The sequence below is a fragment of the Apis florea genome, unplaced genomic scaffold, assembly GCF_048593485.1.
Source record: "Apis florea isolate Af1SG1 unplaced genomic scaffold, ASM4859348v1 contig_2272_pilon, whole genome shotgun sequence".
Classification (NCBI taxonomy): domain Eukaryota; kingdom Metazoa; phylum Arthropoda; class Insecta; order Hymenoptera; family Apidae; genus Apis; species Apis florea.
The window spans coordinates 7534772-7549207 of record NW_028256549.1 but is presented as its reverse complement, the minus strand read 5'-3'; the positions used below and the strand labels follow the sequence as shown (position 1 = coordinate 7549207).

The following is a 14436-nucleotide window of genomic DNA, read 5'->3' as shown; positions in this document are numbered from 1 at the left end:
TTTATTATAAGTAATACGTATTGATATTATGCTTAATTTATTATAATTTATTATTATTATATATTGTAGTATTATGAACTACATGAAAAGACGTACGATGATTTCGTGCTATATTCTTTATGAGCATAAAGTTTTTTTTTTTTTCTTCTGTAAATTTAAATTTTCTAGAGGAATTTTTTAACGGGATTATACATTACACATTATTACATAAATGGTAAAGATATAATCTGTTATAAAGTTGTGAACTTTTATGAATTGAAATATGAACAAGGATTTTAATTGAATTATGAATTTCAATTAGATGGTGAATTAAATTTGATTTTCATATTTTTTTAAAAAAAAAAAGTTGTTTTCTGTTCATTGTTTAAATTGTAAAAATTAAATTTTAATATTTTAATCCAACAAATAAAGAAACAACACATAATTTATGATTTAAAAAATGAAATTTATATTTTAATTATACATCAAAGAAGAAATAATTAATTAATAATAGTTTTACAGTACTTGCAATTGTACAAAATTGAAAATCATATGTCTCATTTTTAATAAAATTGTTAGGAATCTCAATTGAATTCATAATTCAATTTCACAAGTTAAGAAATAAGAATTTTGCTTTAAAATAAATTACTTGATTCACAAGATTTTTCAAAAATATTCAAGTATTCGATATAGTTATAAAATGTTTTCTTAAATTATTTCGAAATTATCGAAAAAAGCCTTTATCGATTTTAATAAATATCATTTATTTTAATTTAATTTTTTTAATTATTTAAAAAACTATTTAACTATTAACTTATTTTATCTTATTTTTGTAATTTATTTAAATTAAAAATAAACATTTTGACGTGACTTGTCTTGAGTCAAACCTTTTTCCAACTGTAATCTTTCTTTAGTATGTTAAGAATTAACTAATCATAGGATAGGCTATTCCACGCGACAAAGGAGAAATTGAGTTTCGAAATCTTCGAGAAAATCAGGTTTGGATATCTGACTTTGCAGTTTTTGACATTTACAAAACAAATATTTGCTTGTTTTTATGAAAGATGTTATTTAGCGATGATAGAATCGGAAAGTTTTTACCCTAGAGAACAAAATTGAAGTTTGAGAGAATTAGATTTGAATTTTCGATCTGGCTTGCTCACCTTCTGTACTTTTCTTTATTGCATTTAAGTGTCTCGCGTGTAACAGTGATAAAAATTCTGTGCGAAAATGGAAATGAAAATCGAATGAAAAAATTTAATACAAACTTCATATCTAATTTTCCCTATCTTCTTATTTCTATTCTTGTATAAAGTGTTATGTAAAAATATCTAACATGAAGATAACGAAAAAATTCTTCGTAAAAGAGTAAATTGAATTTTCAAGTGTTTGAGGAAATTCAATTTCATTATATAAGTATTAAAATAGTGATAGAATAGTTGAAGAGAAAAATTACATATGAAAAATTCTTGAATGCACTTCGATGTTTCTGAGAAAATATCTGATTTTGGTCTTTCGATAAAAATGGATAATGAATAAATATAAATTTATTGAAAATTGAATTTAAATATATCGCCATTTTCAACTTTTACTATATAAGCTTATTTCAATATTTAAAATTCACCAAAATATCTAGTAACTTATATACGCTAGTGAATTCGTCTCCATAATGTACCAACTGCGCGATTTTGCCCGCGAAAGATGAAAAAAGTTTTTTTTCTTTTCTATTTACGTTACAACCATTCGTCGAATCTTTAACGAATTTCAACCGAATTGTAACGTTTAATTGATTTCAATCAATGCAACATGTAAGCAGCATATACTATTCTCCTCCTTGAACGTGCGTGTATTACAAGTCAGACCTTGCACACAGTGCAGTGTTCGATCTGATCGATCTGTTGTTCTGTCCCTGACCTAAGCGCGTATCTAAGTCCAGTTTTATGCGAATTGAAAATTACAGTTTTAATTTACTGTTTGCACTTTTAACTCTGTGCTTTACACGAAAGATGTGATACAGTGTACTCAGAATATTTGGTTAAATTTCTGACTCGTCTTGAACGAAATAATTTTTTTAAAATAGAAAAACAATATATAACTTCGGGCATTTGTTAATTTTTAGCACAAACTTATTAATGATTATTTATATATATAAGATTAATTTGTTTTTTTAATCTTTTAATTTAAGAAATTCTTAATATATATTTAATATTTTCTTTTCTAACCATTTCTTTATTTAATTGTAAATCGTGTAATCTTATAAAATATGAAAAATTAAACTATCCATGTTAAATCATATATTTTTTTGTATATTAAAAAATAATCTTTGTCCTTTACATTTTTATTTTCTTCATTCATTTTTTATATTAAAAAAAATTTTATATAGCCTATTAAAATTGTGTTTATCATCCTAATATATTTTTCACATCTTAATATGGCTGTGATTTACATTTTTCACCAATTACACGTTATTATTATTTACATAACTGATTAAAACAAACAATTATATTATAATTATTAAAATATAATATTTCCTTACAATGCAAATGATTAATTAGTATCATAACGCTTCTTAAGAACATATATCTCTTGGAAAATATTGCATATTAAATGCTCAGTAACTTGTTAAATACAAAAGTATACGTAAACAGAATATTTTCAGAGAATTGAAATTTACCTAAAATTCACGCGTAGATAATCTTGAAATTCGGATCATTATAATTGAAATAATAAAGCAGTATTTCTAACACCACTTTCACGACAACTTTTATGATCTCGCGTTATGAATAGAGACAAACCACGTTCTTCACGTTTAAAGAGTTGAAAAGAACTTTTAAACGTTTCCATTTCGAAAAAGAAACGCCCTCCTCTCGCCGCAATTTAAAATCCCGTAGATTTTCGTGCTCGAGATCCGTTCGTAATTAAATGAACTACATTTCGCGGTTGTGTCGGCCTGCCGTGCTCGTACCAGCGAACAGTAACCCCGTTTGTGAGAGAAACTCTTTCGCCTGATACCTCGTGGCCCGCGACATAGTGAATTATCGTTTTAGAACGTACGTCCCAGCTTAATTAAACAGAGACGAAACCTACTTTCCGAATTTTTCGAGCGGACACCGGTGATAAAACACCGTATTGGACTTGGATACGATTGCGATATAGCGCTAGAAAGCTCTTTTGAGGTTAGTTTCCAGGTATTTAATCTTCACGTCAAGTTATATATCCGAAATTGATTTTAAAGGGGTGCATTTGTAAGAAGAAATTAAAAAAAATTTGATTCGGAAATCAATCTTTGAATCAAAGAAATCAACTTGAAGTTTTTTTCGTTTTGTTTATTCTTCTATTGGTTAAAGAATGTTTTTGTATGTACTATGAGTTTGATACTGCGCTAGTCAATCAAGATTTTATAATTTTGAAGAAACTATTTATATATCACAGATTCTGTGAATATCGTTTTAGAAGAATATTCTTATTATTGATTTGAAAGATCTTTGATCGAATAAATCTTTCAAACGTTTTTGAATTTTGTCAAAAAGAAATACGAGGTTTTGAGCGGGAATTTTCAAATATAAATTATACTTCGTCTCTATGTAATTATTGTCTTTGTTACTTTTTATATTTAAAATATAGAAAAGTTCAAACTACATATAAATAATTTTTCATATCCAAAGATTTTCAGTTTTTTTGCTAGTTGATCGAAATGGATTAAAATAATTTAATAATCATTCTTCGAATTTCTCTCATTCTTATTATTTTTAACTATAACGATTTAGAAATCTATTCAAATATTCTAAATTCAAAGGATAATATTGATAATTACTCGAAAAATTAGGAAGAAAAATACAATAAGTAATTATAATTTCATGTTTTACTTGCTCAAGCGCAATTTTTTTCTTCTAAATAACAACAATGGAACAATTTTCTTAACCATCAGCCCGAGGATCGTAGTTTTCTCGTCGGTCGATACGAGTACATGGCGATCGTAAGCGGCCGCTGGCTGGCAGGTAGGTTAACAGATTAATAGTTTGTGTATCTAGGAGGCAGCTTTAACAACGAAACCAGGCCAGCATCGTTGGCATAAAGTTCGTCGATACCGCTACGTTGAATTGAAAAAAAAAAAAAGAAAAACCGTGAATCGCACTCGTGCGGACCTATCGTCTATCGAGATAATGAACACAGGTGACTTAATGCGCGTAGAGAGAGGGAGAAAGATTGTAACACGGTGTAATAGAGTCAACTTTCTGGCATCTTTCGATAAGTCATTCAGTGTATCAGATCATCTGTTTCGATATTAATGAATCCGGACTCGTCATGGAAACATTGATGATGCAATAGAATCGATTATGGATTTTTCAGTGAGATAATATCGTAGCATCAATGTGGATACTTCCCTTAATTTAATTGTTTGGAATTTTTGTTTTGTCTTATATATTGATATAAATTAAATGTTGATAATTTATTTTTATTTATTATTGATAAATTGATTCAAATTGAAATATAATTATTAATTTGTATAGTTATTGTATTGTTATTTGACCATATGCAATTCAAAAAATTTGGAAGCATTGTGTGATGAAAGAGCAGATAGAATTCTATTGTAACTATTTTTATATCACTAAATAAAAATCATTAACAAGCAAATCTTTAATAAAATAGATCAATATCTGTTTTCCTCAATACTTTATTAAATCACAAAGAATCTCTTTGTCAAATGAAAATGTTCTTAATGTTCTAAAAAAACTCTAAATAAGTTTTTAAATTTAAAAATATCATGTATCAAGTTATAATTAAATTTTCAATCATTATTTATCATTATCCTTCTATCAATATTCTATCAATCCATAACTAATATTAAATTTTAAATATAATAGCTTCGAATACAATCTTCAAAATTTAGAACTATTGTATGAAGCTAAAAATCAATCACTAGAAATTCTCTCTATTCCACTAACAGAATCAAAAATCTTTAATAGGTATTAATTTTCAAAAAAATTTTATATACAAAACTAAATTTTTAATCATAATTTCATATCCTTCTTTCAATACTTCACCAATTCACAATTAACCTTTTTCATCAAATCTCATCAAACGAATAAAAATCTTTAATAGGCAAGTTTCTAAACACAATAATATTTAATAAATCAATTCTCAAATTTATAAATATAATGTAAATATTAAATTATATTATTAATTAATTTTCAATTTATTCTTCTATTAATTTTTCATCAACTAAAAATCAATAGATAGAAAGTCCCTATCGCATGATTCTTCTTCCAATAGTCACCTATTCACCGTTAAATTCAGCCAATCCCGAAAGTTACCACGGACCAATGAAATGACTCGTCTCTCCGAAGCATAGGGAGTTTGTGTCTTGCCGCCCACACGGTCAAAATAGAGGCAACAAAAGGATCAGACTTTACTTTAGGTCAACGGTTGAAGTAGGCGCGAGGTTAAAGTAGGTAAATAGCCTGCCGGTGACCCGTCACCTGCGTTCTCGTTCTATCGAGAGCAATGTCTCTCAGTGGGAGGGACACAGGAGAATGAAGATAGTGCTCCCCACTTTCTGTATCGTATACACGCAATGTATAGAAGTTGTGATCAGTGGTGGGCTGGTTGTTCTTGTTCCGGTAAGAGTATTCACAGATAAGCAGGAACCTTAATCTGATTAACTTTTCGCTTATTCTGATCTCAACACGCAGCAAATACATGCATATGTGTATAAATATGTATTATTGTTGTTTGATGAGGTTAAAGTTGCAGGATAGTTTGATAAAATTTCTATTTATAATGTAATATCTTATAAATACAACAGTACAATGAAGATTGAACAATTTATGAGTGGATATAAAAATAAATAATTTATTATTTTATATTTGGTGATACGATAATTTCATATTATAATATCATAATTGATAATTGCTTTTTTAATCAGATTCAAAGTATTCTATTAATATTGTCAAATACACTAATTACAATTATTAATTCTATCTCAAATTTTATTTCAACTTAACAATTCAAAATTAAATTCTCATAACCATTCCTTATTCATTGAAACTTATAGGATTTAGTTATGTATTATTTTGAAAATTTAAAAATTGATTTATAATAATTGATTGTGATGATTGAAGTTTGATTTTTGAAGATAAAAATTTTGGAGACAAAAATTATTGGATAATAGAATATATATATATATTAGAAAGTGTACAATATTGTATATAATTTGAAAATAATAAAATTATTTCACTATTAAATTCTATATCTAAAAATTAAAAATAAAAACAAGAAATACAATTTTCATGCCATAATATTTATATATACGACTCCAAGATACAAAGATTAATAATTAAAACAGATTATTAAAATCTATAAATTACAGAATAAATTATAAAATGAAAAGAAAAAAGAAAATACAAAATATTTGATATGTAAAACGCATTATCTCTTTCTAACTAATTTCTTTAATTGTATTAATAAAAATTTGATTTTTCACAAATATATTCGCAATTTATTGATAATTAATATTTGAATTTAACCATTAATAACATTCTTAAACGTAGTTTAACTACAATTATTAATTCATTAACTTAACTTCAACAAATCCACGTAGCCATCTCATATTGTACCCTATATCACCACGATCAGAGATCGTACGACGGTCATAGGATTTGTTTCGTTTCAAGATAAGCGTATCGCAGAGATATCGAAAAAAAACTCGTCCTCTTTGAACGGCCACCTCGACCTGGCGCAATAATCAGCTTTAACCGGCTTCGGCGTGAAACGGATGAAATATCGACTAAATATAACCGGGGCCAGGAACCAGTGGAAAAGAGGGGCAACCAGACACGGTGGGAGCCTCGTGCCACAAATGTAGGACATCGCCTCGTCTTCGAAAAGATATACGAACACGGGAGAGGGACCGATTACGTTACTGTTAATGCCGTTCATTCTCTATGGCCACGATCAAACACGTCCGTTTATTCTCTCTTTACGTTTGGTGCCGTGTCGACACCCATACTCGTCTCACGGAGCAATTTCAGTCGGTCGAGAAAGTTTCTGTGTGTCTCATTTCTTTTTTTCCCCCCTCCCTCCCCACCCTCCTTCTCTTTTTCTCTCCTCGTAATGAATCTTTGAGTATGAACAGAGGCTACGAGTCGCGTTAAATATTTTTCATTTAATTTTTTTAAAATTGAATGGCAAATCAATTAGGTTTTGGAATACCGAAAATTGACTTTGTCTTATGCATTCTATAAGATGATTAAATAAAAAAATAAAGTTGAATTTTAAAATAATAATTTTTAATCTATATGTAAATCTATAATGTGTAATATGTTAACTTTTAGTTGTCATTTTATTTTTTGCTGTCCAATTGCTGAATATATTATCGAAATAATTAATTTAATTTCCATTTGACGTGGAAATTTAATCTAAATGTAATACAGATTTAAATGCAAATTTAACCATAACTTAAGCCAAACTCAAATTTCATCGTAACTTAAGCTTAACTGATATTTAACCGTAATCTAACATAAACTCAAATTTGTGACTATAGATAATGCATACGGTTAATCCATATAATCGAATTTCATGTTATTATACTCGTGTGCATTTGTTTACAGCCATTAACTCGACTGATGGAGTCAATAAAGTGTTGAAATAATCAATAAAATTATAAATACTCAAGTCGTATTTATGAATTCATCGATATATTTGAAGTTTATTTATTAATATCGAAAAAACTCTCAAAAACGTGAAAAATTTTTGATGTCCCAAAATGATATTTCAGAGATTCAGTGTTATGATTTTCCATACAATATTATATTTATGCATATAATTCCGAAATATAAAAATTAACTCGATAACTTAATCTCGAATCGAATTAAATCAAATCTATATATATATATATATTTCTATATCGTTAAATGCATCAGAGATCGCAATAATATTCATCATTGATTTTTAGCAAGTTTCATATTCGAAATAAGAGATATTTTTCAAAAATATTTCGCATATAATTTTTAAATAATTATTATTTTGCATATAATTAAATAAATACAAATTCGCTAAAATATTTAGAGATCATAACAAGATCGCATCATTTGTCTGGATATTATCTAATTTTTAAACGAAAAACAAAAGATGCCAGAACTCTCGACCCTGGACACACCGTTTTCCGTGTCCAATTATTCCGATTTCACCTTTGCGCCTCGGTTAACACCGAGACATTGAAGTTTCGACCCTGATGCTTTCACCTCCTGGAAAACACTTTCGCCTAGGAGGAAGCCAAGCCTGCTCCTCTCCTTGCTTTTCAACGTGACGTCGAAATTCACATTTTCAAGCCGTACACGTCGACAAATGGAGAATGATTGAATATTCAACACGAAAGTTTTCTTTTATTGATAGAAATTCTTAATAGAACATATAATCTAATAATTTATGAAATTCAAAAAAAAAAAAAAAAAAAATAGGAAAGTTTTGAAGTTAAAATTGAATTACAATAAGGTATTATTTGTCGTTATAATTGAAAAACTTTTTAGAAAAAAATCAAAGAATAAAGTTTTATATTAGAATTTTTATTTATTTTTTCTTTTTTTTTTTGTTTTTTCTTCTTTTTCTCTTAATTTAAAAAACTTTGTTACATTCGTAAAATATTTACACAACAAAATTCCTTGTAATGAAAGAATTATGAGTAATTCTATATTATAAATATATTCTATATTAATTATTACAATTCTATACTTCTAACATAAAATATAAAAATTATAAGTATTTCATATTAAATATTTTACTTTAATATCAAATAATTTATATTCATTAATATTTATTCTATAAATATAGAATATAAAATATTGAAAGAAAATAGTTTTTCTTCTTCTATCTTTAATCTAGGATTCTAAAAATTAATTTCATTGTCAAAGCTCTGATAATTCATAAGAAGAAATTATTATATATCACGTATTAAAATATTTATTTCATAAATATAAAGAAACTCCTATTTTTTTTTTTTTATATTCGATACATACAATATCTCTCTCTCTCTCTAGAAAGATTAATCTTAGATTAACCTTATTCGTAGTAAATATAAAATTGTGAGAAGAGATCACTCTATATAAGATTAACAACTGATTGGAATCAGTGGCCTCGCGTCACCTCGGTCCTCGAAACGTGGACGACGAGGCAGAGAGAACTAGTTCAATTAGAGAAAACCGCGGAAAAGGAGATATCTCTCTACCTCGGCGCATCGAGGTATGAGGGTTTCGGGGGCAACCCATCGTCGTCGCCGGCCCGTAAAAGAGCTCGTGAAATCGGCGACCTTCTCTCGTCCATCGTCGAACCTTCTCCGCGATAGTAATCTTTTCTCTCTGTTTCTCTCTTTCTCCCTCTTGATCCACCGCTGGTTACGCCCCTGGGCCACTTTGCCGATCTTCAACTTCGTTACGCAGCCAGCTGCGCATGCTCCGTCCTGTGTCGCGTTTTTCGTCCCTTTTTCAATAACGCCAAGTTACACAGATTCTACCGATATTCACCTTCTTTTTTCTTTCGAGTTGCCTTCATCTTCCAACAAAATCTCGGCTATTTTTGCACCAGTCTTTTGCAAATGGAAGTTTTTAAACTGGAAATGAAGCGAGAGAAGTTTATCTAAATAAGTGTATAGGTTAGGTTTTAGATCTTTTACTTTATTTTTCTTTTATTTTAGATCTTTTTCGTTTGGCAGGAATATTGTGTAATCGAAAATATATTTATTGTGTTAACAGGTATGTTTCTTAATAAGAAATTTATTTTAGTGTGGGATTATTAATAGAGGAATGGTGAATTAAATTAAGTCAAGTAGATTTTGATTCTTGTAGATACATGTGGATATTTAATGATGGATTAAAAATGGATTGGATATATAATTAATTGAATTTAGATTGGATTAAAATGTAAAGAATGACAAATTTTAATTTTCTTTTTCTTCAGTTAATGTGAAAATATTAATATTATGTTTTATGAAAATAAATTTAAATGCAGAGTGTGTTTCTTAATATACATTATTTTTATTACATTATTACATTATTAAAAATAGTGAATAATATATTCTTTTTTATTCCATTATATATAATAGAATAAAATCTATTACACAATCAATTCATTAAATTGACATCCATCTTCGTACTGTAATAAAATTATAAATGTACAAATGTAAATCTGACATGTTTTACATATGTACATCTACCATATTTCACTCTCCGTAACAAATACAAGACAAATTCGAGTTGTTTATGTTACATTTGATAAAATAAAAGAAAAAAAAAAAAACAAATCAAGAAAACGAATGAAATGAGAATCCAATGAAACGAAAAAGAGGTGTTGACGCGAAATCATTCAACGATACTAATGCACCAGATGTTAAGAGTTTTACAGGACGCGTATCTGTATCCCGCTCGTGGATAAATCCGGACGCATCCTCCGCGAATGAAGAGATTTACGCTTGGACGCGTATAAAAAGATCCACTCAGTTTCTTTCGACGAAAACTTGTATTCAGAGAAGCATAAATCGTGTCTAAATTTTTCTTTTTCACAGAAAACTCGCGTTTCCATCGCGATGTCTTATGTATACGTAGTCGGCCAACGAGTAATCCCGTTTCACGAGCTGAAAGAAGCGTGTTAACATGCTGCGAAGTAAATTCTGGTTTCTCTCTAGCTTGCAGGTCAAGAAGAATTTAGATACGATCAGTTGGAATTTAAGGAAGGAAAAAAAGACGATGTTCTATTCTTTATTTCGATCTTTTAATATATAACGATGGAGGAGATAGCGCGTGTCGCGTGAAAATAATAGAAAGAAAAGATACAGAGAGAGTGGACTTGAGTGGTATTTCTCTTTGGCCTCAAAGCTTGTTTCGTTTTGCTATTTTTCTGTCGGGATTGTGCTCTTTTGATTCACTCTTTAATTATTAAAATGGCAGATTGAGAATATAACACACTTTGTTAATGATTTAAATGAATTTTAATTTATCAAGTAAAGTGTAGAAGATATTTTAATTAAAAATAGTATTTTTTCTAATTATTATCAAACAAAGTTGTATATAGGATATAAATTATGTAATGAGTTTATCGATTTATTGATTCATCAATGATTTTAATAATTTTAAAATAAAACTATCAAATCTTGATACTTTAATATAATCTTTGATAACTTAATTTTGTCATTAAACAAAATTTATATAGAAGATGGTAATAAGAATTCATTAATTCGCCAATGATTTTTGATAGTTTTAAATTAAAACTTCTTAATATACTTTGTTATTAAATAAAATTCACATCAGAAAAGGTTATGTAAATTTATCCGGTTAGTAGAAATTCTCGTTTAAATTCATTGGCAAAAGATTGTTTAATTAAAATTTTCTGCAATTGGATATTATATCATTGTATAACTTTATGATTTAATACATAATATATATGTAAAATTTTATGAATTTGTACAGTAGAACTAGATTTTAAATTATTCATTATATTAATTATTATAATTTATTAATTTATTAGGCATATACATAGATACATACAACATCTATGCTATAATTAATTTATATATATTATATTAAGAATTAAAGTAAATAAAAATTCTATTCTTCTGTTCCTTATTTTTATATATTCTACTAAGAGATATTTGATTCGGTGTTTCAAGGCATCGTGAAAGGATAGGTAGTCATCGGTACTATTAATTCGAGTCCATTCCCACATCTTCTATTTTTATATACAAGGATCCTTTCAAAGCTGGTCTATGGCTATTAATTATGTCTTGGTCGATTACCTGCAGAGAGCTTCCATCTTGTGGTCAATGTTGTCACTACTAATCACTTTCTCCAAAATCATTTACAAAGATTAATATAAATATTTTTAGTAATTTCTTTCGATTACACATATTTTTATTCATAGATAGTAATTCTTTTGAAATATTATATATTATGAAGATGAAATTGGAAAAAATTCAGCTAGAGAAAATTATAATAAAAATATTTAAGCTTATATTATCTCAATACTAATTTAAAAAATGTAATAATAATTAATAATATGTTTATATAGATCATATATTATACATTAAAGGTGCTATTACATATAAAAACAGATTTTCACTGAATATTTATTTTCAGTATATATTAATTCTATTCAAAATTCATAAAAAATCCATTTCTTCTCAAAATCATGTATTTATAATACATAGAGGAATCTTTTTTTGTAATAATCAAATTTTTTGAAAACAATTTTGATCTTTTTCTACGTTATAATTATATATTGTTAATGATGAATTAATGGAAATAAAAAAGAAATCGTTAATATTTTCAATGGGAAACAAGTAATTTCCATCTATTCTATTTCTATATATCTATATCGTATAATAAACGATGTTTCGTTAATTAAATGTGTAAATAAAATTTCCGGTACGAGCAAAAATAACCAAATCCTCAAAAATTATCTTATCTCCTTTGAGGTTTTGTGATCCACAGGTTAGGAATCCACGGCCATCATTATATTATCCTATACCTAACCTCTTGTTCAACCATCCCGCGAGATGCACGATCCAAACAATGCCCACAGGGAAGCTTCCAATTATTTCCAGTCATGCGCTGCGTGGGCGAGAAGAAAAAAAAAAGGATTCACGAGAACTTTCCGAGCACCGAAAGGTTCGACATGGAACGATGTGCTTGGCTCCGAGCGGGCCGATCAAGCTGACGAGTCAGACGTGCCGAGGCTATGACCGCGTTTCTTGGTGGGCTAAGTGGCACGCGCCTACCTGCCCTCTCTTACCTTTTTCCCCCACTTCTTCTCCTTACCGTTATCCCCTCCACCTATCGCTACCCCCACTACGCGGCGTCCATTTCCCACCTCCTCGATCAAATAGGCCGCCACTCGATACCTTGTCTCGGTAGCGAGTCGACGGAACCCGCGTTTCCACGCGATAATCCCGCGCCGCCTTTTTTTCCCTCTGCTTCCGTCATGTCCACGTGGATCTTCACTTTCCCCGTTTCGCGACCCCGGAACTGCCGCTAAGGCCGCTATCTCCTCCGTGTATTTAACGACGGGTTTCCTGCGTCTTTATGACATGGGTTTTAATCGTGTAAAGTTTGGTGATGATTAATTTTTCTTTTTTTTTTTCTTTTCTTTTTTTTTTTTTTTTTTTTTTGCTTTTTCTTTTTTCTCTCTTTTCTTTTTCTTTGTATTATAAGGTTATGTCGTTCTTGTATTAGGAAGAATGGTGTAACGAGGTAAATTGATTTATTAATTTTTATGGCTTTTTTGGAATTAATTTGAAGAATCATTAATTATTACTCGAGAATTATTACATGGAATTATTTCTTAATATACGTATCGTGTTAATTATATGTCGCGTTTTATATTCTTAATTAATGTAAAAATGTGAAAATATTAATCGTGTATATAATAAAATTTACAATACGATGAGATGATACATAATCGAATATTATAATTTGAATTTTGTCTCTTGCATTTGCATTAATTGTTCAGCGCGTATACATTAATTATCAAGCATTAAAATTAATTATTTGTGAAATAATTTTTGTACCAATTATATTTCTAAATTAAAATTCACAAATTTACATTAATCCAAATATACAAATAATTTTATAAACTCAATATTGTCTCTTTAGTTAACATATTCTGCTTTGATCTAATTTTTTAAGTTTTTATTTTTCTTTTTTTCAATTTTCAAATATTTCAACATATTTTCAAATATCACAAAGGACAATCTTTTAACAAAATAACAAGATTAAAAAAAATTTTAAAATATCTTCACACGATATATATTTTAATTAAGATATATATTAAAGTCTCGTATTTCTCATATTTCTATCAACTTCTTTGTCATCTCAAAAATATGCTTTTTAACTATCGATCGATTTTACGATCTTCCTACCCCTAAATATCATAATCGTCTGACGGAGAACCACGGCCGGTCTCGTATTTGCACGTCACGCGAGATTCCCTCATCTCAACGTGTAATTGAATCCTCGCGTGTGCCACACCGTGACACGGAAGCCTGTCTCTGAATTCTGAGTAAGAGCAGTTCTCGCATTGGTTCCATTCAAACGTTTTCTATTCCAACGTTCTGGCTATTCGTTATATGTTTTCTATACGAGAAAAGTGGGCGTGTAAATTGGTAATTGTGTATTCATTCCGGCTGTAAGAAAATATCTACGCTTAATGATGGGATCAAATTTAATTCAATTCAATATATATATACACATATATTTATAAATCAGTAAAATTATTCCTAATGATTCATTTTTGTACGTTCTTATTTTTCATTTTTCCAATTTTTTAAATTGGAGTTTTGATAAAACATAACCTTATTTTACAATAAATAAACAATGGAATATATTTTATATGATGTAACACGTATTCCTGGTTATAGTATTTGATAAAAGAGCACAATAAGTAATTTTTCGCTTTTTAAAATCCACAATAATA

At 28.5% G+C, this 14436-nt stretch overlaps 1 protein-coding gene and 1 long non-coding RNA gene across 16 annotated transcripts in view; one reads left to right on the top strand and one right to left on the bottom strand.

Moving 5' to 3' along the window:
* rdx (BTB/POZ and MATH domain-containing protein rdx) overlaps positions 1–14436 on the top strand; it is a 153110-nt gene that overhangs the window by 32869 nt on the left and 105805 nt on the right. The gene's annotated exons all lie outside the window — the stretch shown is intronic.
* Positions 8528–12715, bottom strand: LOC147658470 (uncharacterized). Its single transcript, XR_015290629.1, has 2 exons — positions 12498–12715; positions 8528–9583 (listed from the first exon to the last, which is right to left on the bottom strand). It is a non-coding gene; the product is annotated as an uncharacterized LOC147658470 (long non-coding RNA).